The sequence below is a fragment of the Elephantulus edwardii genome, unplaced genomic scaffold, assembly GCF_000299155.1.
Source record: "Elephantulus edwardii isolate Elephantulus edwardi_28Jun2011 unplaced genomic scaffold, EleEdw1.0 scaffold00187, whole genome shotgun sequence".
Taxonomy (NCBI): domain Eukaryota; kingdom Metazoa; phylum Chordata; class Mammalia; order Macroscelidea; family Macroscelididae; genus Elephantulus; species Elephantulus edwardii.
In genome coordinates this window covers 6498852-6523512 of record NW_006399937.1, presented here as the reverse complement: position 1 = coordinate 6523512, position 24661 = coordinate 6498852, and positions in this window count along the sequence as shown.

Here is a 24661-nt window from a genome sequence, read left to right as displayed (position 1 = left end):
ATTATTCTTCATATAGTTTCTTAAATTATTTTATTATTATACAAATTGACTCATTTGGAGAAAGTACGCAAACATGACATACACCTTGTGTGAATTTAAACCATGTAAAATTCTCTTTTTCTGTTCAGAGAAATGTTTCTTGGTATAAGTTTTGCATGAGCACAGGTAAGTGTTCTGGAATTCTAAATGTTCATTGCAATTTACTATGATCTACACAGTGAAATTTTTTGGCAAAGTAAACAAAACACAAGTAAATATCTTTTTGGTATACTCTGCTTTTTGCCAAAATCCATTTGATATTAGCAATGCTATCCCTTGTTCCACAGTCTCTTCTAAATCAAGCTTGAATTTCTGGAAGTTTCCTGTCATTGTACTATTCTGGTTTTTAATAATCTTCAGCAAGATTTTAATTGCATAATATATTAATAATATTGTTTATTAATTCTGCTTCACATTCTGTAATATCAACTTAAAAAATAAGGGGGCAGCAATTTTTTTTTCCAGTCAGTTGTTCAGAGAATTGTCTTCCAAATTTCTTGGAATATATAGTTAAGAATGTTCAGGGCTGTATTTGTTTGCTGAAACACCTCATTTGGTATTCAATTAACCCTAAGATTCCCTCGCATTGTTTACGTATGGGTGTATCAACATTATCTTTGTTCTGTTTATCCCATTTCTTGTAATTCAGTTCCTCTGTCCCTTTATTATTTTTTAATTTACTTTATATTGATGCTCGATCATTTCGTCTTTTAAAGACTTTTAAAAGAAATGCAGTAATCACAGATGAGGTATTTTCTTCTGTGGTCTAATTTTTTTTTTACTTTTTTTTTTAAATTGTATTATTTTTGTGTGCGTGTACCATCAAATCAGATCTGACTGGTACAGGAGGAGATTGTCCCTCCTTCCCTGGCAAAGCATCTGGTGGATTTGAACCGTTCGCCTCTGGGATTGTAGTTGCAGCTCCTTGCCACTAGGCCACCAGAGCTCCCCCTAATTTGTTTTTTAACTAAAAGTATACTTCAGGGAATAATTCTAGTTTAGAGTCCAGCATGAATCTCTGTAATAGTCTAAGAACCTTTTCTAGGCTCATCGGGTCCAGTATGTCTGCCCTTGTCAGCTATTTGAGAGCAGATTTACATTTCATCCCCAATCCATCTCCTTTTTTTTTTTCAGACACCATCTATTGTAACTTTTATTATAACTTTGTTGTTGTTAAGTGCCCTTGAGTGAAGTACAACTTATAGTGACCCTATAAACAGCAAATCTGAACCCTGCCCTACCCTGGTCTAACCTCACAATTGCTGGCATACTGAAGTCCATTGCTGTAGTCACTGTGTCAAACCACCTGGCTGAGGGTGCATGATGTCCTTCTCTAAGGAATACCCTCTCCTAGCAGGCCTGGTTTTAATTGTTTCTGGTCAAACATTGTTCAAAATGGGATACCACTGGTCTGTCCATTTGCTGTACAGAGGTAACTCATGGTTGCTGTGATGCTAAACACTGTGACACTGATGTGTCAAATGCGATAATGGTTACACATGGTGGACAGTGTTTGGTAGAGCTTCCCAATTAAAACAAGCTTGGAAGCAGGAGTGACATTCACTTCCAAAATGACTGGCTTCTGGAAACTCTATGAACTTGGAGAAATGATGAAAGTTATGCAATTGTTCAGGTCTTTTGTTTCATAGGGTCGTTGTGAATCGCCTATGACTCAATGGCACTTAACAACAACAACAACAAGAACAGCAGCAGCAGTAACATGCCCAAGGAGCAATCTGGCTTCACCTACTCCAAGACATATTTGTTTGTTCTTGGGGCAGTGTATGGGATAGCCAGTACTCATTTAATGGCATTGAGTAGTGATTTTTGTTGTTGTGACTCTGTAGTGACTCCATGTACAAAAGGATGAAATATTGCAGGATCCTGTAATCTCCTGGTAAGCATGGCTGTTGATTCATTGTTGCAAAGTGTCAATGCGCTTCAATGAAGGTCTTTTTCTTTTTTATTGATCATATATTTTTTCCAAGAATGGAATCTTTTCCTAGGCTCTGAACCCTCCTGATAACACCCCAAAGTGTAGTGATGTACGTGTCATCATTACACATGATGATGTATGAGTAATGATGTCTCATCACCTCCACTTCTAAGTATTTTCTATACTTTTCTCAAATATGGTTGTTCTTTGAGCAGCACATAATATTTTCAATATTCTTATTAACATCTTAATTTATAGAAATCAATTTGTTTTCCCTTTTCCTTATTTATTTCTTATCTGTCAAAACACAGTATATTATTAAGAACATCATACATCAGGTTAGGACAATTAAGTAATAAAAGTAACATATTTTCTTTTTGAGATGTTGAAATAAATCTTTGCAATAGGTTAGACAATGTAATGCATCCTTTGACTTATAGACGGCTACTTCCTTGGCATTGGTTGTGAATCCAAGGGAAACTTAAATCCTTCACTTTAATATTTTATTTGCTTACCATGATGTTCCTTATTGGTCCAGTTGTAAGGATTTTTTTTTTAAATGAAGTATATTTTGAACAAAAGGCGGTAAAGCCTTTTTATCTTTATAATAAGGTCTTCAACTACTCTTTACTGTTAGCAAGTAAGCTAAGACATCTAATTCTTATGCCACATCCTTCTTCATAGTCGTTTAATCATTCTTATTAAAATTGCATGTGGAAGAATTAATCTGAGAAACTGGACTATATAAAGAAGAAAAATCTTGACTTAAACCACAGTCACCATCCTCTTGTTTTGTTCTAATGACTACCTTTTGGAGTGTGTGCTCTAACTACAAGTATTTTAGGACTCCCTTTCTTTCCATGTCCTTATGATCTACATAGTGGAATACTTTAGCATAGTCAAGGAAAACACAAGGAAAAATGTCACTACTACATTTTGCTTTCAGTCGAGATCCACCTGACACCATCTGAATGTGGTCTGAATGTCTAGTTGTTCAGTACGAATGTACTGCAGAAATAATTTTAAAATTATATTTAGAAAATTATATTGTGTGCGATAGTGTTGATATTTGATGACTTTCATATTCCATTACATACTTTTTTAAAATGTTATTTTATTAATTTTAATTAACATTTACAGATATTTTGGATTTCCATTCATTCATTGTACGTTTCTCCCTGCCCAGCCCTCCCCCCAGTTCACTCCTCTCTTTGAAAAGTAAAAGAAAAATTATTTCATTGGTATACAATCCCCCCACCACCCTAAGTACACTCCACTATGCAACTTTAATTGTGGACTCTTGTGATAACCATAATACCCTATCATATATCGCTTTTAAATTGTTCTCTTCCTCATCTGTTTCAATGAAGTATACATAATTTATCCAATTTTTCTCGGTCTTACCCCAATCCTGATCTCAGTCCCATTCTACAACAGTGGCACTATGCAGTATTTGTCCTTTTGTGACTGAGATACTTCACTCAGCATTATGTCCTCCAGGGTCACCCATTTTTTATAATATTGCATGAGTTCCTTGTTTTTCAGTACAGTGTAGTATTCCATTGTGTGAATATACTACAGCTTCTCTATCCATTTGGTTGTTGATGGGCACCTGGGTTGTTTCCAACTCCTTGCTATTGTGAACAAAGCTGTGATAAACATGGGTGTGCATATATCTGCTTGGATGGAGGTCATTACCTACTTTTTTTAAATGGGCACAGATATTAATCTCTTCAAGTTGATTAATAATTAAGTCTTGTCCACATTTTTTGGCACAGAGTTCAAGTGTTATCTCCATGTGTTCAAATAAGTCGATAGATATTCCATAAATTCTTACGATTGTTGTTTGTAAGATGACGTCTAGTCAATGCAAATGCATAGAAATCCTATCTATGTACACTATATCAAAACTATGCCTTACACTGTGCCATCTTCACACTCTCCATTTCATTAAAGTCCATTTTTTAGTCAGCTTATCAGTCTGTATCTTTGACCATCTTTTCTTTCTCTGACCCTTCACTTTTCAAGTATGATGTTTTCTTTCAAGAAGTGGTCCTTCCTGATTCCTAGAGACTTGTTTTATTTTTCTTTCTTCCTTCCTTTCCCCTTCCACTTCCCCCTTCCCCTTCCCCATCTCCTTCTCCTTCCCCTTCCCTTTCTCTTTTTCCTTCCCTTTCCCCTTCACTTTCATTTCCTTTTCCCTTTCCCTTTCCTTCTTTTATTTTCCTTTCTTTCTTTGTACTGTCGAGTCTGATCTGATTGACACAGGAGAAGATTGCTGCTCCTTCTTCAAGCTAAACATCTGGTGGATTCAAACTCTGTTCCTTCAGGACTGCAGTGCAGCCTCTTGCCACTAGACTAACAGAAATCCCTTTGTTTTTTCTTAAGAGTCTTCAATACAGGTTGGATTTCTTCCTCCATTACCATTCTGTCTTGATCATATGCAACCTCTTGATGATTGGTTAAATGAAAACCAAACCTTTTCCAGTTCAGTGGCTTTGTATTTTTCCTCTGACTTCTCTTGGTGGGTCTTGTATTGTTCTATATTTTGCCCATAGGATCTTTCCATAATGAAATTTAAGGCTTACATTTTTTTCTTCAGTTTTTTCCCTTAGAACATGCTGACCATGTTGTTAACTTCTGATTTCCTAACTACATATCTTTGCACATTTTAGTACTACAATGCTTTACTCTGTCTTTTTAAGCTATACTTTGAAATATTCTATTCAGCTCTTTTATGTAACTTCATTCTTTGCATTAATTTCAGAGACTATTCTGACATGTGTTTTGGTCCTTGCTGAGCTTTTCTTAAATGAACTTTTGTTTTCCTAGGGCTTCATATTCTTACTGTGATCACGAAACTTCTCTATTCTTTGATAATTAGTGTTTAACGTGCCAAATATATTCTCAACTCTTTATTCAGGTGGGATGTACCTAAGGTCTTATTTGTCTTTCATGCAGTTAGCTCTTTTTTTTTCCTTCAACTTAAATCTCCATGTAACCAATTGATGGTCTGTTCACCATGACTTTGTTCCGATTTGAATTTCCCTACCATCTCTTTCTAGAAAAGAAATTATTTGGTTCCTATGTCTTCTATTTGGTGATGTCCTTGTAAATTATTGTTTGTTGTTTACACACAAACACACACACACACACACACACACACACGCTGGAGGCAGGAGTGGCATCCACTTCCACAATAGCTTGCCTCTGGAAACTCTATGAACCTAGAGAAAGGACTAAAGCTATACAGGAGGTGTCCAGGACTTTCGTTTATAGGGTCACTATGAGGCACCTGTGACTTGATGGCACTTAACACCACCAACAACAACAACAGCAGAGAGAGAGACTAGTTGACCTAGCAGACAGAAAGCCATGCTCCCAAGCCAAAGGTGGGTGACTTACTCCTCGGCCCTCAGGCCTGCCTTTAATTGTTTTTGGTGAAACATTCTTCTAGGTCGTATAATCCTGGTATGTCCACTTGCTGTACAGAGGTAACCCGTGGTTGCTGTGAAGCCCAACACTGTGAAACTGGTGTGTCAAATGCGAGAATGGTTATTACCCATGGTGGACACTGTTTGGTGAAGTTCCCTGATTAAAACAAGCTTGAAAGCAGGAGTGGCAGGCATCGACTTCCACAATAGCTAGCCTCTGGAAACCCTATGAACCTGGAGAAAGGATGAAAGTTATATTGGAGGTGTCCAGGACTTTGGTTGATAGGGTCTCTATGAATCGCCAGGGACTCGATGGCACTTAACAACACAATAGATAGATGATAGATAGATAGATAGATAGATAGATAGATAGATAGATAGATAGATGATAGATAGATAGAGATAGACAGAGATATATAGATATATTTGCAAAAAATAAATCAGTAGTATTCCACGTTCTGGGCAGTCTCTAGTGATTTCTATCATTAAGACCCTATTTTAAAATTTTCCACTCATTTTTGTTTCTAATCTTCACATTATAGTCACCAGTAATTATTAATATACCTTCATTGCATGTTTGATCAATTTCAGCTTTTTTTTTGTTAATAAAAATGACAAAATTTATGTTAATTTTGGGGGCAGAAATTTAATTAGTAGGCATATTAACTGATCTTCCTCTTATGTATACACACATTTCCTGCCATTAACAATAATGTACTTTACTGAAGGTAGCTAGGTCTGCACAATTTATTCTAACCTCAGGGGTGGAAATCTGGTGGCCTTGTGATAAGAGCATACACTGCAATTCCAAAGGTTGGTTATTGTAGCTGTTATGTCCCTTGAAATTCATAGTGACTCTATGTACAACAGTTCTGAATCCTTTTCTGTCTTGAGTCAATTTCATTGTCTCTGGTACCTCTACCCCCATTACCCCAGTCACTATGTCATTCCATCTCATCCAAGGTCTTCCTTTCTTACACTGTCCCTTCACTCTTTCAAGGCATGATGTCTCTCTCTAAGGACTGTCCCTCTTAGAAACATTCCTAATATGTGTCACATGGAGCTTCAAAATCCTTGCCTCCAAGGAGCAGCCTGGTTTCACTCTTTTCCAGGATGAACCTGTTTGCTCTCTTAGTAATCAAATACTCTTCTCCTGTACCACAACTCAAAGGCATTGATTCTTTTTTGGTTTTTATCCTTAGTCATTGTTCAGCTCTGTGATGCATAGCAAGTAATTGCAAAGACCATTGCCTCGGCCAGGTGTCTCTTAGTCTCTAGACTGGCATCATTACAATTCACTACTCTAGAAATATCCCTGACAGCAGATTTTCCTGGTGTGATTTTACTTTTTATTTCTGGCTGCTGGTACCAAGGGTATTGATTGTGGAGCTGAGCAAGATGAAACTGTTAACAGTACCATTATTTTCTCCCACTATCATGATGCTGCCAATTGACCCAGTAGTGAGAATCTTCGTTTTCTCAATGTTGCGCTTCAGTCTATATTGAAGGCTGCAGTCTTGAACTTCTGCAGCAAAAGCCTTAGGTCTTCCTCATTTTGGTAGGCAATGTTGTGTTATCTGCATAGTGCAGGTTGTTGATGAATCTTCCTCCAATACTGATACCCCATATCTCCTTTTAGAGCCAAGTCTCCTGCATGATCTGTTCCATATTATAGATTGAAAAGGTATGGTGATAGGATGCATCTCTGCAATACATCCTAAAGGTACACAATTCAATCTACCAAGTGTCCCCTTGAAGAAGGTTGAGCAATCTCATCCTAGTTAATTTACTACCTCTGAAGACCCATTGCATAGTCAACTGTGAGTCAGTTCTGATTCAAAAGCATGCAATAAAGACATGAATCTCAGGGTTGGGAGATTTTATGTGGTAAGGAGTTGTACTGCCAACCCAAAGGCATGTGGTTCAAACCCAACAGTTACTCCATGGGAGAAAGATAGGCAATCTCTTTCCATGTGATTTACTGCCTCTGAAAACTCATTTGGCAGTCAGCTATAAGTTGGTTGCAACTTAATGGTACACAGCAGCAACAATCTCAAGGTAGGTAAGGTTGTACTCTATGTAGAAAATTAGTTCTATAGGCTAGTCTAAATAATATTATCAATGTTATTTAATAATTATAATTAACACCAGCAGTCAGGAAATTAAAAGACAAATTGTGTTGGGTAAATCTGATGTCATGGACATCTTCAGAGTGCTAAAAAGCAAAAAAGTCAGTCTAGATACAAAGTGCGCCTAATCCAGGCCATGGTCTTCTTTCTCAATTACTTGTTATGCTTCAGAGAGTTGTACAATGACGAAGGATGATGGAAAAAGAATATGCCTTCAAGTTGTGGTGTTGGAGAAGAGTCTTGAAAATACCATGGACCATCAAGAAAACAAATAGGTCTGTTTTGGAGAGGGTGAAACCAAGTCTCTCCTTGAAGGCTGGTCTTGTTGTTGAGTGCCGTTGAGTCTTAGGTAACTCAGAGTGATCCTACAAATGAAAGTCCTCGACATTGCGCGCGTGACTTTCATCCTTTCTCCAGGTTCATAGGGTTTCCCGAGGCAAGCTATTTACAGACGTGGATGCCACTCCTGCTCCTTGAAAGCTAGAATTTTGAAACTCCACCTCAATTCATTTGGGCACGTGATTAGGAGAGATCGGTCCTTGGAGAAGAACATCATGCTCAGAAAGGTGGAAGGACAGTGCAGGGGAGGGAGTTCCAAGATGAAATGGATTGATACAGTTACTGGAGCAATGAGGGCTGGTGTGTCAGCATTAGTGAGACTGGCTCAGGACAGGGAAGGGTTCCGAGCTGCTGTACATAGGGTTGCTATACTACGCAGGTTACTAAATGGAGCATAACATACTATGACAGGTTTGGAGGCAGGAGTGGCATCCACTTCCTAAACAACATGTCTCTGGAAATTCTATGAACTTTGATAAATGTTGATAGTTGGGAGGGGCTTCAGGCCTTTTGTTCATAGGTTTGCTGTGAGTTATGATCGACTCGAAGGCAATCGACAACAACACTCATTATAATTAAATAATTACAAATCATATTTAGAGACTAAAGAATAATCTCTAAAAGATATTCTTATCTAAATCTTTGGTTTCTCTCTTTCTCTTTTGTTCTAGACAAATAGTGACCAGTCATAGTATCTTAGATGGTACTTTGCAGAAAATTCTTTATAAACTCCGAGAACTGATGAAATTTTCCCGGTGGAGTTTTATACTTCCTTTATATGTCTGTCTCCTTCTCTTTCCTAGTTTTTCACATTTAGAATGAAACTGTCTACCTTAAGCCTATTCTATCATTTTCTTTTGTAAGAAGATAATGTGTATTCTAAGTTAAATTAATGGACAGTTTGTCCAAGGCAGGATATTCCTCGCGTCTCACTTTTAATTTCCTGGCTGCTAGGACATAAACTTGACACATTCCTTTCCTGATTTTAAACGTTAGGAGAACTTCTTAATCCATACAGGTTTTGCATGAGCATAATTATATATTCTATGATTCACATTATTCTCAATATTAGTCATAATGTGTTATGATAAACACAGTCAAATAGCTTTGTACAGTCAATGAAACACATGCATTTTTCTTTGATTTCAGCCAAGATGCATCTGACATTAGGAATGATATCCTTTCTGCTATAGCCTCTTCTGAAACCAGCTTGCATTTCCATCTGTTTTTCATCAATCAATATACTTCCCAGATGATTTTTAATAACTTTCAGTAAGCTTTTACTTGCATGTGATATTAATTATATTGTTCACTAATTCCCACATTCAATTTGATCACTTTCTTAAAAGCCAGAAATGAATATGGTTCTCTTTCAGTTGGTCAGGTAATTTCCCCAAAACTTTGGAATAATCTTTAAACAAATATTAATTAATGTATTCTTTATTTCATTTTTGCACATTTTCTTCCTTCCCCTTGGCATAGACTTTTGAACACATCTAGGGTTACATTTGTCAGTAGAAATGATTCAGTTGCTATTCCATCGAGACCTGAATACTTATTTTTTGCCAATATCGTCAATGAAACTTGAATTCCTTCCTTCATTATCATTGATTCCTCATGATTTTATACATCTTAAAATGGTTCATTGCCAATCAATTCTTTTTGTCACATTGATTCTGTGTATTCCTTCAATCTTCTTTTGCTTCTTCCTATATCCTTTGAAATTTTGTCCATAGAATATCACAGTGAAAGAATTAATTTTTTCAGTTCTTTCACCTTGAGAAATTTTTATTTTGTTCTCCTCCTTTGATTTTCAAACTCCAGATCTTTATAATAATTGTTATTATACTTTGCTTTGTTTCCTTGAGCTCCACTGTGGCCATTTCTTTCACTTCAACATTTCTTCATGTTATCTGTATGATAAAGATTGTATCTTTACAAATGGTGCCATATATGGAATTGTATTCCCCTCATAGTATATATATATATTGAATAAATATATCTTTTAGGACTCATTTCTCTGAAGAAGTTCCTTAACATCAGAAATGATCAAGAGACATTGCTAGATCTCTTAACTTTGCCTGGCCAAAGGAAAAAAAAATCCTTTCTCCAGACTGAAGGAGGCTCTTTACTGATAGCTGACACCCTGAATGTAAATGCCTAAGCTCATAAACTATAAGAGAATAAATTCCCATTTTTTAAAGTCATCCATTTATGATATCTATGTTTTAGCAGCATTAGGTATGTAAGAAATCTAAGATATACGTGAGTTATGTATTAAATTGTGTTCCCCCAAAATATATATTGACTTCCTAGTCCTGATGTATTCCTGCTTGGGGAAAAAAGAAATTATTCCTTGTTATTTTAATGAAGCTATACTAGTATAAATTAGATGCTATGTTTAATAACTTTTGAGTTATAAAAGATCAAAACAGACACAAGAACATTTACAGAGAGAGGACAAAAGATTGATTGATAATAGAGGGCAGAAATATAACCCAGATATTCCAAGGTTTCCTGGCTAGATAAAAGAAAAACATTTCCTTCAGGTCAGACTCTGAACTCTGATTTCGAGCTTCTTGAACTTGAAAAAAAAACCATATTTATGTATTTTAAAGTCATCCATTTATGATATTTTTGTTAAAACAAACTCAGAAGCAAAAACTCTCTCTGGGGTTGGTGCTAACTTATAACGACCTTCCAACTCGACTCCTGAAACTGGGTCATAGTAGGAGGAGACTACCCATCTTTCTCACAAGGAGCTATTGATGAATTTGAACAGCCTGAATTGTAACCTTTTGCTTGTTGTTATTGTTGTTATGTGCCTTCGAGTTGCTTGCGACTCATAACGACCTTATGTACAACAGCCCTAAACTCCGTTCTGCCGTGTGCCAATCGCACCATCTCCGATATACCCATCCCAATTGCCTCACTCACTGAATCAATCCACCTCATAGAGGGCCTTCGCCTCCTATGCTGTCCCCTCCACCCTGCCAACCATGACGTCCCTCTCCAAGGACCGGTCCCTCCTTACAACATGTCCAAAGTCTGTTAGACAGAGCCTTAGAATCCTTGCTTCCAGGGAGCCACCCTGTTTAACCCTTTCCAGGATGAATCTGTTTGTTTTCCTAGCAGTTCATGATACCCTCAATACTCTTCTCCAGCACCACAACTCAAAGCATCAATTCTCCTTAGTCACTGTCCAACTCTCTGATGCATAATAAGTGATAGCAAAGACCATGCATGGCCTTAGAAGTTGTTTTTATTATTGATTTTGTTAAGATTAATAGCAGATTATTTATTAGAAGTTTCAGGTCAATGTAGTCTCAAATGGCTAGCCAGATGTTTAAGTCCATAAATGCTACTACTAACAGCTCCATCTGTGGCTCACTTCCCCAATTCCTATATGACCCCTGGGTTCAGTAATTAGCTAGAAGGTTCTACAGAGACTCAGATTTGTCAGAAGAATGACTCATGTGACTATAGGTATGCAGGCTGTTTTTATTTATTTATTTTTTCACTGGTGAGTAATGGGTCAGGCTGTAACCAGCTAGAAGCTTCTTAGTTCACCATATATGATTTCTCAGTCCAGCCAACTCATCTTTTAGCAGGCTTGGTTAAGTTAACACAGTCATACTCTTGCTCCTGTGTTGGTGTTTTCACACATTGCACTATGTGGAGAGCACTCTCTTGTATTTATCCTACAGCTGCTGATAATTTGTGAGAACATGTGTCACAGTTAAGTTAGCTTCAGATAATTTACCTAGTGGAGCTGGGAAAGGCAATTTTCAAGGTCTCGGACTCCACAGCAGTGTTATATCCTATGGCAGCACTAAATAACTAAACTCATTGCTAGTAGACTTTCTGGAGATTGTAAATTGCAAGTGAGGAGTTTGGCCATTATTCTCTCACAGAGTTAGTGGAGAGTCATAGCCTTTGTATTATCAGCACAGTACACTAAAAAACTACACCATCTGAACTCACTAGAATAAGTTAGAATATATACAGCATACATTTTCTTCAAATATTTTGATAAATGATACATCTTTTGAATAGTGTCTAGCATATAGTAGATGCTCAACAAATGGTAGAGAAATGACTCATGAAAATAAAAAAAAAAAACACAGATGTTTCCCTTATGAGTCAGCACAGTATATCTCCCTGGAGAGCTTGTCAAGTTTTGGGGATTTTGTACACTAAATAGTATGTGTATGAGTGTTTATGAATGGTATATGCACGTAGGCAAATGAGTGTGTTGTAATTTTATACTTTCAAATTTTTTAATAAAGATATTTGAAAAATCACAACAAACTAATCTATCAGATCATTATAATTTTAATACAAAAAAAAACCTTTGAAATACAAACAAAAATAAAAATAAAACAAGTCTAGATTATTTACCAACCTTCCTTAGAAAGGGCATATGATAACTTAAGCCATGGACCAGTACTCATTTCCTGACAGACCTTTAAGAGTTCCTGGCTTTGAGAACTAAAACTATCAGCTCTGCCTGATTTTAAACACCTCCTACAAAAAACTAACACTGAGGAGATACTGAATTGCAGACCAGACAATTCAGGGCCTATAGAAGCAGAGCCTTACAGGGAATTTGAGAGATCATCCAGTTCAGCAACTTCAGACAACTGAAATTCTAAATCATGCACTTTTATTGGGGAACTTCCAGCTGGTTTGATCCCTCTTGAGTACCCTGTTATCTCTAGTGGTCAGAGGAAGTGCTTACCTGCCAGCTGACTTTAAGGAAGCTTTCTATCTCCCAGTGCCTCAAAGAAGCCTGAAAAATAAAGAACAAAACAAAACAAAAAATCATCCCTTGATCATTTTTTCCTTCCTTATTGATTACTTTTCAGCAAATATTTGTTTTCTCAACTAGTATAGATAATAATAAAGCTTATTCAGGCAGTAATTTATAGATTTATCTAACTCGGTGTCAGCCAAATGATACAAATTTGCACCTGCCCATCAGATTTTTAACACTCTTGGTACCAGCAGTCAGGAAATCAAAAAGCGTATCGCGATGGGAAAGTCTGCCGTTAGGGACCTCTCAAACGTACTCAGGAGCAACAGTGTCTCTCTGGAGACTAAGGTGCGCCTGATACAGGTCATGGTATTTGAAATCGCTTGTTATGAATCAGAGAGTTGGACAATGACTAGGGAGGACAGAAGGAGAGTGGATGCTTTTGAGCTGTGGTGCTGGAGAAGGGTACTGAATGTACCCTGGACTGCCAGGAAAACAAACAGATCCATCTTGGAGAGGATTAAACCAAGCTGCTCCTTGGAGGCAAGGATTCTGGGGCTTCATCTGACATACTTTGGACATGTTGCCAGCAGGGACGGGTCCTTGGAGAGGGACATCATGCTTGGGAGGGTGGAGGGACAGCGCAGGAGGGGAAGACCCTCTATGAGATGGATTGATTCGGTGACTGGGGTAATCGGGATGGGTGTGTCAGAGGCGGTGCGGTTGGCGCAGGATAGGGCAGGGTTTAGAGCTGTTGTGCATAGGGTCGCTATGAGTCGGAAATGACTCGATGGCACATAACAACAACATCAGATTTATAGGGAGCTCTGGTTGCACAGTGGTAAGAAGCTGCACTACAATTCTTGAAGACACGTGGTTCAAATTACCAGGTGCTCCATGGAAAAAGGATGGGTAATCTCCTCCCATTTGATTTCATACCTCTAAAAACCCACTGGAAAGTTAATTATGAGTCAATTTTTGAATAAATGGCACACAAAATAAAATATACATACATACATACATATATGTATATATATACATATATATCTATAGACAGAGAGAGAGAGAACAAGGGAGAGAAAATGAATGAGAAAAAGAGAGAGAGATAATGAGAAAAATATAGAGAGAGAGGTTGAACGAGAAAGAGGAAAGAAGAACTTGTTCTAAAATTCATGTTGCTATTTATGATTTCAGGAACATCAAAACCCCTCTTTAAGTTGTTTTTCCTACCTTCTGCTTCTTCCCATTCACACTTGGGGACTATAGAACCCTTATCAGTACTAAAGGGAGCTCTGGTCACCTAGCAGTAAAGAATTGCACTGCCAATGAAAGTCAAGCAGTTACGATCTACCAGCTTTTCTGCAGGTTAAAGATGGGCATTCACCTGTGCAATTTATAGTGTCTGAAAATCTTCTGGGTCAGCTATGAGTTGGTTCAAATTTAATGTACTTCTACAACAACAACCAGCTTATTCCTCCACTTCCACTTGCCTAGACTTTTCTGCTAGTGAAGGAGTCTAAATCTAAGGACATTTCAGAAATTCTTCTGTCTTTGTCCTTTAGCTTCAGTTTCATTCCTTACCAAATTTATCTCTTGCTTTCATATAAATATTAAGTCCAAGTCCAGTTTGGATTGTTAAATTTTTCATTTTATAATGATATTTGTTTCCTCAGAAACTTTCAGTCTTCAGATTATGAATTTTCCTATATATGCATATCTGTTTCCACCAACCAAGGGTTATATTTTTACCTACCAAAATATCTAAATAATATATAAACTGTAAGGCAATTTTCAGGGTTAACTTCTTTTTGGTTTCCTCCCCATACAAGCTGGTGGAAAAAATAGCAAAATGTTAAGGCGAAGAATTATTTGACAAGTTGGAATAGGAATTACATTTTTTAATACTTTGCCTCTTCTGCTTGTATATTCCTCTATAGTTATTTAATACTAGGGAAATTTTATTTACATCATGTAAGCAATCCTTTAATTTCCAATGCCAAGTGTCATGTTTAATAAAAAAAAATAGAAGGTTTTGGTAAGTATTTTAGAATGTTTATGTTTTCTAAATACATGACAGAGGGACAAGTTTACTGTTTGTTATTGTTAATGTGCATATGAAGTCACCTGTGTCTCTTATCAATCCTATACATAACAGCTCTTATATCTGCCCTGTCCTGAGCCAATCTCACTGTCTCCGACACACCTGTCCCTACTTCCCTATCTCATCCATGGTCTTCCTTTCCTGTATTGTCCCTCAACCTTTCCTAGCATAATATCCTACTCCAAGGACTGGTCCCTCTTAGCAACATGCCAAAACTGTACGAGATAGAGCTTTAAAATTCTTGCCCCAGAGAGTAACTAGGTTTCACTATCTCCAGTATAGACTTGTCTGTTTTCTTGGCAGTCAGTATTATGTTTAATACTCTTCTCTAGCACCAGAACTCAAAGGCATCAATTCTTCTTCTGTCATGCTTATTCATTGTCCAGCTTTCTGATGCATAGCAAGTAATTGTGAAGACCATGGTCTGAATCAGGCCCACCCTAGTCTCTAGATTGACATCTTTGCACTCTGAAGCAACTCTGAAAAGGTCCCTAACAGTAGACTTTTCTAATTGAATTCATCTTTAGATTTCTTGGCTGCTGGTTCCAAGAATGTTAATTGTGGACCCAAGCAAGCTGATTGTTGACAATCTCAATGTCTTTTCCATCTGTAATGGTGCTGCTAATTGGCCAGTGGTGAGAATTTTTGTTTCCTTAATGTTGAGTTTCAATCCATATTGAAAACTGTAAACCTTGACTTTCTAAAGCATAGGTTCAACATATTAGAAGAAACATCAAAATTATCTTATAGAATTCTATTGTCCTCCAAATAGAATATAACAGCACAATCATGGAACACGTTGTTATAAAGAATTACTTCATTTAGCCAAATTACTTAATCCTTCCCCTGTTTATAAAGGAGAGTATCAAAAAATTGAAATAGCTTCACTGAAACTATGACAGAATGTCAGCATAGAAAAATGCTTTTTTTAATTTGTATTTCTATTACAAATATGTTATTCTTTAACAAAACTCTGTGAAGTAACTTGATGACAATAGAGATTGTTGCTACAAAATATAATGTAGTCCTTTTCATTTGGGTGAACTGTTAATATTCAAATGGAGGATATGAAAAGATCATGTTATTCATTATTCTCAAAGTGGAGTTACAATAAAGCCAAACCACTACGTATTTACATGTCATATACTAACTACATAAAATACAAACATCATACTTGAGCAGTAATGCAGCTAATCTCTATCTACTGCTTTAGATTTCTTTGAAGGGTTAGACAGAAAATGGGTTTTATAAAAATCCCATAATATATAAACACTTAGAAAGTTTATATAACTTCTCTGTCCTTATTTGTGCAGTATCCAAAACACCATGTAAGCCAACACGGAGTTCTAAAAACACAATGTCCAAACATATTTTTTACTTTTCCACAATTATTTAATTGTTGTTCTAATTAATTCTGCAGTCTGAAATAAATTATTGACTTATCAGAGTCTCTTGTTTTATGTGACAGCTTCCGCAGTAAACAGGCCATTAACAATTCATAATGAGAAGGACATGTTGGGTTTTTTTCATGTGCTAATTTATTACCCCATTAGAGACATCCTTTGACTCTTTTTCTTTCCCATGTACTCATTTTAGAAGGAGGTGACAGACTGCTGGGCCTTATATGTTTGAATAAAAAGGCACTTAAGAGGAAAAAAAAACCACCTAAGACTGTTTTAGTGAATGCAACTACTTATGCAGGGATACTTTATTGACATTTTTCTTTCATCCTGTAAGTGTCCTTTCCCCCCCCTTTTCCCCCCCCCTCTTTGGAGATGTGTGTCTCCCATTCATGGACTGAAACATTATTGATCTGGGCAACTTCTTAACAGTAAATGAGTGTTTCTAGTTAAGGAAAAATTTGACTGAAAAATTAGGAGAAAACTCATAAATATATAAAAACATTTCTTTACAAAGTGTGTCATATGCTATATTTTGGTGAGTTTTATTAGCATAAGTTTATTTTTTTAATGCAGATTATTTCCCTATATTTTTCTTCCCCCTCTTTCCCCCACTAGTTTATTTGCAAAATTCTAATACAAATTCTAACAAATTCTTTCAATTTCCCTCAACCCCTCACGCATCAAATTGTACAACCCAATGATTAATGTCCTTTTCGCCCTGTACATCCACATTGCTCTGCTTCTAGCCTCCCCCACCCCTCTTGGATCCTTATACTCATTCTTATACAATATTTATCCTTGTGGGACTAATTTAGTTCATTCAGCATAATGCTTTCCAGTCTTTCCCAAGTTAGGTAATAATTTACAAAGTTATTGCTCCTGCAATAATTTCTCAATCCATTTAATTGTGGTTGGACATTTGGGCTGTTTCCATGTTCTTGCGATGGTGAATAATGCTGCTATAAACATTGGGGTACAAGTCTCAGTTTGTGCCTCAGTTCTCATATTCTCAGAGTATATTCCTAGGGGAATAGCTGGGTCATATTGAATTTCTATGTTCAGCTTTTTTGAGGAAGCACCAAATTGCCTTCCAGAATGGTTGTACCATTTTATAATCCCATCAACAATATGTAAGAGTTCCTTTCATGCCACATCCTCTCCAACATCTATTACTTGTTGCCTTGTAAAATTTTGCCCCTCTTACTGGCGTGAGATGGTACCTTGTGGTTTTGATATGAATCTTTCTTATTGCCAGTGATTTGGATCATTTCTTCAAGAGTCTGTTTGGTATTTGAATATCTTCCTCTGTCAAAATTTTTTCCATTCCTTTTGCCCATTTTAAAATTGGTTTATCAGTCTTTATCTTGTGGAGGCCCAGTAGTATTATGTAAACTTTTCTTATAAGACTCGTTTCTGAGATAGTATTACCAAATGTTTGTTCCCAGTCTGTAGGGTTACTTTTCACCCTCTTGGAAAAAGGTTTTGATGTGCACAAGGATTTAATCTTCAGAAGTGCCCATGTACCAATTTTATTCTCTTCAGATTGTGCATTTCTGGTTGCATTTGGCAATCTCTTTATACCTTGGACTAATACTTTTAAGCGTTATCTCAGTTTGTCTCTTATGAACATTATGTTTTTGCGTTTACTCCCAGGTTTTTGATCCACCTTGAGTTGATTTTTGTGTATGGTGTGAGATGTGCATCCTGTTTCAGCTTTCTTCAAGTGAAAGTCCAGTTTTGCCAGCATCATTTGTTGAAGTGATTACCTTTACCTCATTTGACAGCTTTGATTTCCTTGTTGAACATCTGTTGAAGATAGATAGTTGGGTCTATTACTGGGTTCTCAATTCTGTTCCATTTGTCTATATGCCTATCATTGTACCAGAAGCATGCTGTTTTGTTTACTACTGCTGTGTAGTAGGTTTTGAGGTCAAGGAGTGCTATGCCTCCAACCTCATTTTTGTTTCTCAGAGGTATTTTGCTTATTTAATGTCTCTTCTCTCTTCAAATAAATTTGATAATTTCCCTTTCAATCTCCTTGAAAAATGAATTTGGTATCTGGATTGGGATTGCATTGAACATGTAGATTGCTCTTGGTAGGATTATCTATCATTTTCACCATATTGAGTCTTCCTATACTTTAATAGGGCATATTGTTGGCAGGATTGTAAAATGGTGCAACCATTCTGGAAGACAGTTTGACACTTCTTCAAAAAACTGAACATGGACATTCCGTATGACCCAGGTATTCAACTACTTGGAATATACCCTGAGAATATGAGAACTAAGGCACAAACTGAGATTTGTACACCAATGTTCATAGCAGCATTATTCACCATCGCAAGAACATGGAAACAACCCAAATGTCCAAGCACAAATGAATGGCTTGAGAAATGATGGTACATTCATACAATGGAATATTACGCAGCACACAGGAGCAATGATTTTGTAAATCATTACCTAACATGGGAAGGACTGGATAATACTATGCTGAGTGAACCAACTTAGTCCCACAAGGATAGATACTGTATAAAAACATTAGTGTAAATGAGTATAAGGATGCAGGAGAGGTGGGAGAGGTTGGAAGCAGAAGGATGTGGATGTGCAGGGGGAGGAGGGAATTAATCATAAGTTGTACAATTTGATGGGTGGGGAGGTGAGGGAAATTGAAAGAATTTGTTAGAATGTGCATAAGAATTTTGTAAATAAACTAGTTATTGTTGTTAAGCATCATCAAGTCGTAGCTGACTTATAGTGGAACGAAAGACCTAAATACTTGTATAACTTTCATCCTTTCTCCAGGTTCATAGAGTTTCCAATAGTAAGCTATTCAGGAAGTGGATGCCACTTCTGCTTCAAGATTGTTTTAATCAGGGAGTGCCACCAAACACTGTCCACCATGGGTAACCATTATCTCATTTGACACATCTCATTTACCACAGTGTTCAGCTTCACAGCAACCATGAGTTACCTCTGTACAGCAAGCGAACAGACCAGGGTGATATGACCTAGAAGAATGTTTGACCAAAAACAATTAAAAACAAGCCTTAGTGCTGCAGATTAAAGTCACCCGCCTTTGGCTTGGTAGCATCACTTTCTGTCCACTAGGCCAACTGATTTCTCTTTATGCTGTTATTGTTGCTAAGCACCATCAAGTCATAGGTGACTCACAGTGACCCTATGAACAAAAGACCTGCACACTTGTATAATTTTCATCCTTTCTCCAGGTTCATTGGGTTTCTGCATGGCACTCCTGCCTCCAAGCTTGTTTTAACTGGGGAGCTTCACCAAACACTGTTCACCATGGGTAACCATTATCACATTTGACACATTAGTGTCACAGTGTTCAGCTTCACAGCGACCACGAATTACCTCTGTACAACAAGTGGACAGACCAGGGCTATATGACCTAGAAGAATGTTCAGAAAATTTCAAAAAAGAATATTTCAAGATCTCTTCTGAAGTACAAGTTTTCCAGTGATAGAATAGTGTAAAAGGAAGACCTGTTAATAAAACTATTATTCAAATATTTGCGCCAATACTAAAGCCATAGATAAAGAAATTGATGATACCCATAAAATTCTGCACAAAGTTATTAAAAATACATAGAATAAAGAAAAGATCAAAATGAACGCCAGAAGAGACTCTGAAACTTACTCTTCAGTATAAAGAAGCTAAAACAAGATACAGAAAACATTAAATAAGAAAGCTAAACAGAAAATTTCAAAAAGCAACTAGAGAAGAGAAAGTATTACAGCATAATGTGAAAAAACTTGGTGTTAGAAAATCAAAAGGGAAGATTTCAAGCATTTCTCAAGTTAAAATAACGGAAGGAAACTTTCATGCCTCTAGTTGCAACACTAGAGGATTCTATTGACATGCAAGAAGTATCAAAAGGAGGTAACGCTCAGTACTAAGGAGTCGTCTTGTGAACCAAGAGGCATTCAATCTGAGTTCACCAGCTACTCCACAGGGAAAAGGGCGAGCAGTCTCCCCTAGTGTGATTTAGAGCTTTTGAAAAGCCACCAGAGGATCAGCGATGAGTCAATTCTGACTTAATAGTATCATAATAATAACAACAGATTTTACAATAAAATCTTATTTCCCTCCTCAAAGGTTTTAACTGAAATAATAAATCAAACAGGTTCAGAAAACAGTTTCAGGAAGCAGTGTATGATCAAGAATCACTGTTAATGAGAGAAGTACACATTGCACAAATGTATTGGTAAAAAATAAGACTACGGGAATGGATAGATTACTGTTCAATGGATAGAAAACTATTACGACAAACAGTTGTAAAACTGGATGTGCTCACTAGTCTGTGCCAACAAATTTTAAATACAGCTATCTGGTCAACTGACTAGAAGAGATCTTTACTCACACTCACCCACACCCTTAAAAACTGGCTATTCATCAAAATGTGGAAATGACCAGATAATATAATCATTATCACAAAAGTGAAACCTTGCTGAAAGTTATTAAAAAATGAGTAAAGCAGTATAACGACAGAGAATTGTCAAAAATTGGATCAGGATTCAGAAGAAGCCATGAAGAATATGATTGCTGATATCAAATGAATATTGGCTAGAGCAGGGGATAGTGCTACAAGATGCTCACTTGTACTTTATTGACAATTCAAATGTGTTTGATTTCCTGGATCATAGTAAATTATGGATAACGTTGAGAGTAATAGGAATCCTAGAACACTTAATCGTGCTCATAGAAATCTCTACATAGACTAAGAATTTGTTCTAGCCTAAGAAAAGGATACTGAAATGTTTAATATCAAGAAAAGTGTGTATAATTTTACATGCATCCAGAATCAATACTCATGATAGCAGCAGTTAAGAAATCAAAACACACACTGAATTGGGTAAATCTGTTCTTAAGGATCTCTTTAAAGTTCCAAAGAACAAAGATGTCAATTTAAAAATTAAGTTACACCTGAATTAAGCTATGCTAATGCTTGTCATTGAGTCAGAACCAACCCATAGCTGACTCTCCAGTGGGTTTTCAGAGTAAGAAATCACATGGGAGGAGATTAGTCATCTTATTACCACAAAGCAGTTGGCAGAGTCATACCGTGTACCTTTGGCATTGTTATGTAGTTTCTTACCACTAGGCAACCAGAGCTTCCTGAACCAAGCCATAGTATTATTTTTTTAATTTTTTATTTTAAATAGTTTATTTACAAAGTTCATATACATTGTTTTTCACAATGGAGTTTTTTCCATTTCCACACCCCCTCCCCTCCACTCATCAAATTATTCAACCCTATGATTAATGTCCATCTTCATGCTCAGTCCTCTGCTCTCCTCCCCCTCCCCACCTTGAATCCTCATACTCATTCTACAATAATGGTCTTATACAGTATCTGTGCTTATGGGACTGAGTTAGTTCACTTAGCAAAAACTCTCTAATCCCTCCTAAGTTAGGTAGTAATTTACAAAACCATGACTCCTGTGTGCTGTGTAGTATTCCATTGTGTGTATGTACCATAATTTCTCAATCTACTTGATTGTGGTTGGATATCTGGCTATTTCCATGTTCTTAAGATGATGAATATTTCTGCTGTGAACGTTGGTGGACAAGTTTCCATTTGTGACTCAGTTTTCATTCTCTCAGGGTCTCTTTCAAGCAATGGAATAGCTGGGTCATATGGAATTTTTATCTTCAGCTTTTTGAGGAAGCGTCAAACTACCTTTCAGAGTGGTTGTACAATCTCATCAACAATGTATGAGTTCCTATCTTTCTACATCCTCTCCAGTAGTTATTACTTGCTATACTGTTTAACATTGCCACTGTTACTGGAGTGAGATGGTATCTTATTGGGTTTTGGTTTCCATTTCTCTTTTTGTCAGTGATTTTGAGCATTTCTTCATGTGTCCTTTGGCCATCCAAATATCTTCCTCTGTGGAAATTATTTCCATGTCCCTTGCCCACTTTGCAGTTGTTATAAGTTCTTTTCATGTGGAGGCCCTATGTTGTTGCTGTTATGTGCCATTGAGTAGCCTGCAACTCATAGCACACCTATGTACAACAGTCTTAAACCCTGCTCCTATCCTGTGCCATTCTCACTGTCTCTGACACACCTACCCTGATTACCCCAGTGACTGAATCAATCAACCTAATAGAGGTTTAATTAATCTTCCTGTCCTGTGCTGTCCCTCCACCCTCCCAAGAATGACTTCCTTCTCCAAGGACTGGTTCCTCCTTGCAACATGTCCAAAGTATGTCTGATGAAGCTTCAGAATCTTTGACTCCAAGGAGCAGCCTGGTTTAACCCTATCCAGGATGAACCTGTTAGTTTCCTTAGCAGTCCATGGGATAGTCAATAATTGTCTCCATCACCACAGCTCAAAGGCATTAATTCTTCTTCTATCCTCCCCAGTCATGGTCCAGCTCTCTGGCGAGTGATTGCAAAGATCATGGTCTGAATCAGGTGCATCTTAGTCTTCAGAGTGATATCATTGCTCTTCAGTACTTTGGAGAGGTCCCTAACAGCAGACATTCCCATTGCAATACATCTTTTAATTTCCTAGCTGCCAGTGCCAAGAGTGTTGACTGTGGAGTCAAGCAAACTAAAGCTGTTAACAATCTCTTTCTCTTAACCATCCATCCTGATGCTGTCAATTAGCCAGTAGTAAGAATCTTTGTTTTCTTGAGATTGAGCCTCAATCCATATTGAAGGCTTCAATCCTTGACCTTCTGAAGCAAGTACTTCAGGTCCTCCTTGTTAGTCTGGGCAAAGAGGGCCGAAGAGAAGAATGAAGAATTCAGAACTCAAATGCTGATGGCCTTGCTGTTGAAGATAAGAAAACGGCCTTGCCTGTCTGACTAAGCTAGCAGGTGGCTCCTAAATCAGAGTGGAATGTCCCTCCCTAAAGACTCTGTTTATAAAAATCGGTCCCAGTAAGCTCACAGTGTGACTTCCCATTCTGCCGCTCCAGGATGAGGAACTCACCCGGGAGCTCCCCTTCCAGCCCCATCCCTCTTTAATAAAGCTGCATTTAAGCTTTCTCTCATTCTTTCTGATTTCTTCTTTAAGTCCACTAACCTAACCTAACCTAACCTAACCTAACACTCCTCAGTTTCATCAAGCAAGGTTGTGTCATCTGCATAACGCAGATTGTTGATGAATCTTCCTCTAATCCTGATGCCACATTTCTCCTCAGCCCAACCTCCCAGATAATCTGTTCTGCATATTGATTGAAAAGGTATGGAGATAGGATACATCCCTGGCATACACCCTTTCTAATTTTGAACCATGTAGTGTTTCCTTGCTCTGTTCTGATGATTCTATAAATTATTGATATGAGACCCTTACCTGATATGGTATTGCCAAATATGTATATATATATTTCCCCCAGTCAGTCAGTAGGGTTTTCTCTTCACTCTCTTGGAAAATGCTTCTGATGTGCACAGGGATTTAACCTTTAGAAGATCCCATTCATCAATTTTTTAATATTTTTTTTTCCATTCATCAATTCTATCCTCTTCAGATTATGCATTTCTGGCTGTATCCGGCAGTCACTTTATACCATGACTAGGTAGTCTAAGCTTGATCCCAGTTTGTGTCTCATTAATTTTATGGTTTGGGGCTTTACTCCCAGGTCTCTCTGATCTAACTTGTGGTGATTTTTGTGTATGGTGTGACGTATGGTGTGTATGGTTTCTTTAGGCAGCTATCCAGTTTTGCCAGCAGAATTTGTTGAAGAGGTTGTCATTTCTTCATTTTAGAGATTTATTTCTTGTTGACTATCAGTTGATCACAAATAGATGGATCCATTTCTGTGTTCTCAATTACGTTCTATTGATATATATGCTTATCATTGTACCAGTACCATGCTGTTTTGGTTAGTACTGCTGTCTACTAGGTTTTGAGGTCAGGGAGTGCTATACCTCTCACATGATTTTTGTTTTTTCAGAAGTGCTTTGCTTATTTGAGGTCTCTTTCATCTCCAAATTCCATTTCAATCTCCTTGAAAAATGAATTTGGTATCTGGATTGCGATTTCCTTGAACATGTAGATTACTTTTGGTAGGATTTTCATTTTCACAATAATGAGTCTTCCTGTCAATGAACAGGACACATTTTCCCATTTCTTTAGATCTTTCATTTTGTCTTGCAGAAAAATTCTTCAGTTTTCTTTGTGTAGATATTTTCCATCTCTAGTTAGGCACACTCCCAAGTATCTCAATTTGTAGTTGGCTATTGTAAATAGTGTTGGTTTCTTAGTTTCCCTGTATGAGCTCTCTTTGTTACTGTAGAGGAATCCCACTGATTTTTGGATATTGATTTTATATTCTGCCACTGTAATAAATTGGTCTACTACCTGTAACAATGAAATGTGTGAGGAACTAGAGTCAGAAAATCAAAAGGGCTGAAATCGCTCAGCATTTCTTAAGCTCAAGGAACTGAAGAACAAATTCAAATCTAGAGTTGCTATAATCAAGGATGCTTTGGGCAGAATATTGAATGATCCAGGAAGTATTAAAAAAAATGGAAGGAATATACTGAGTCA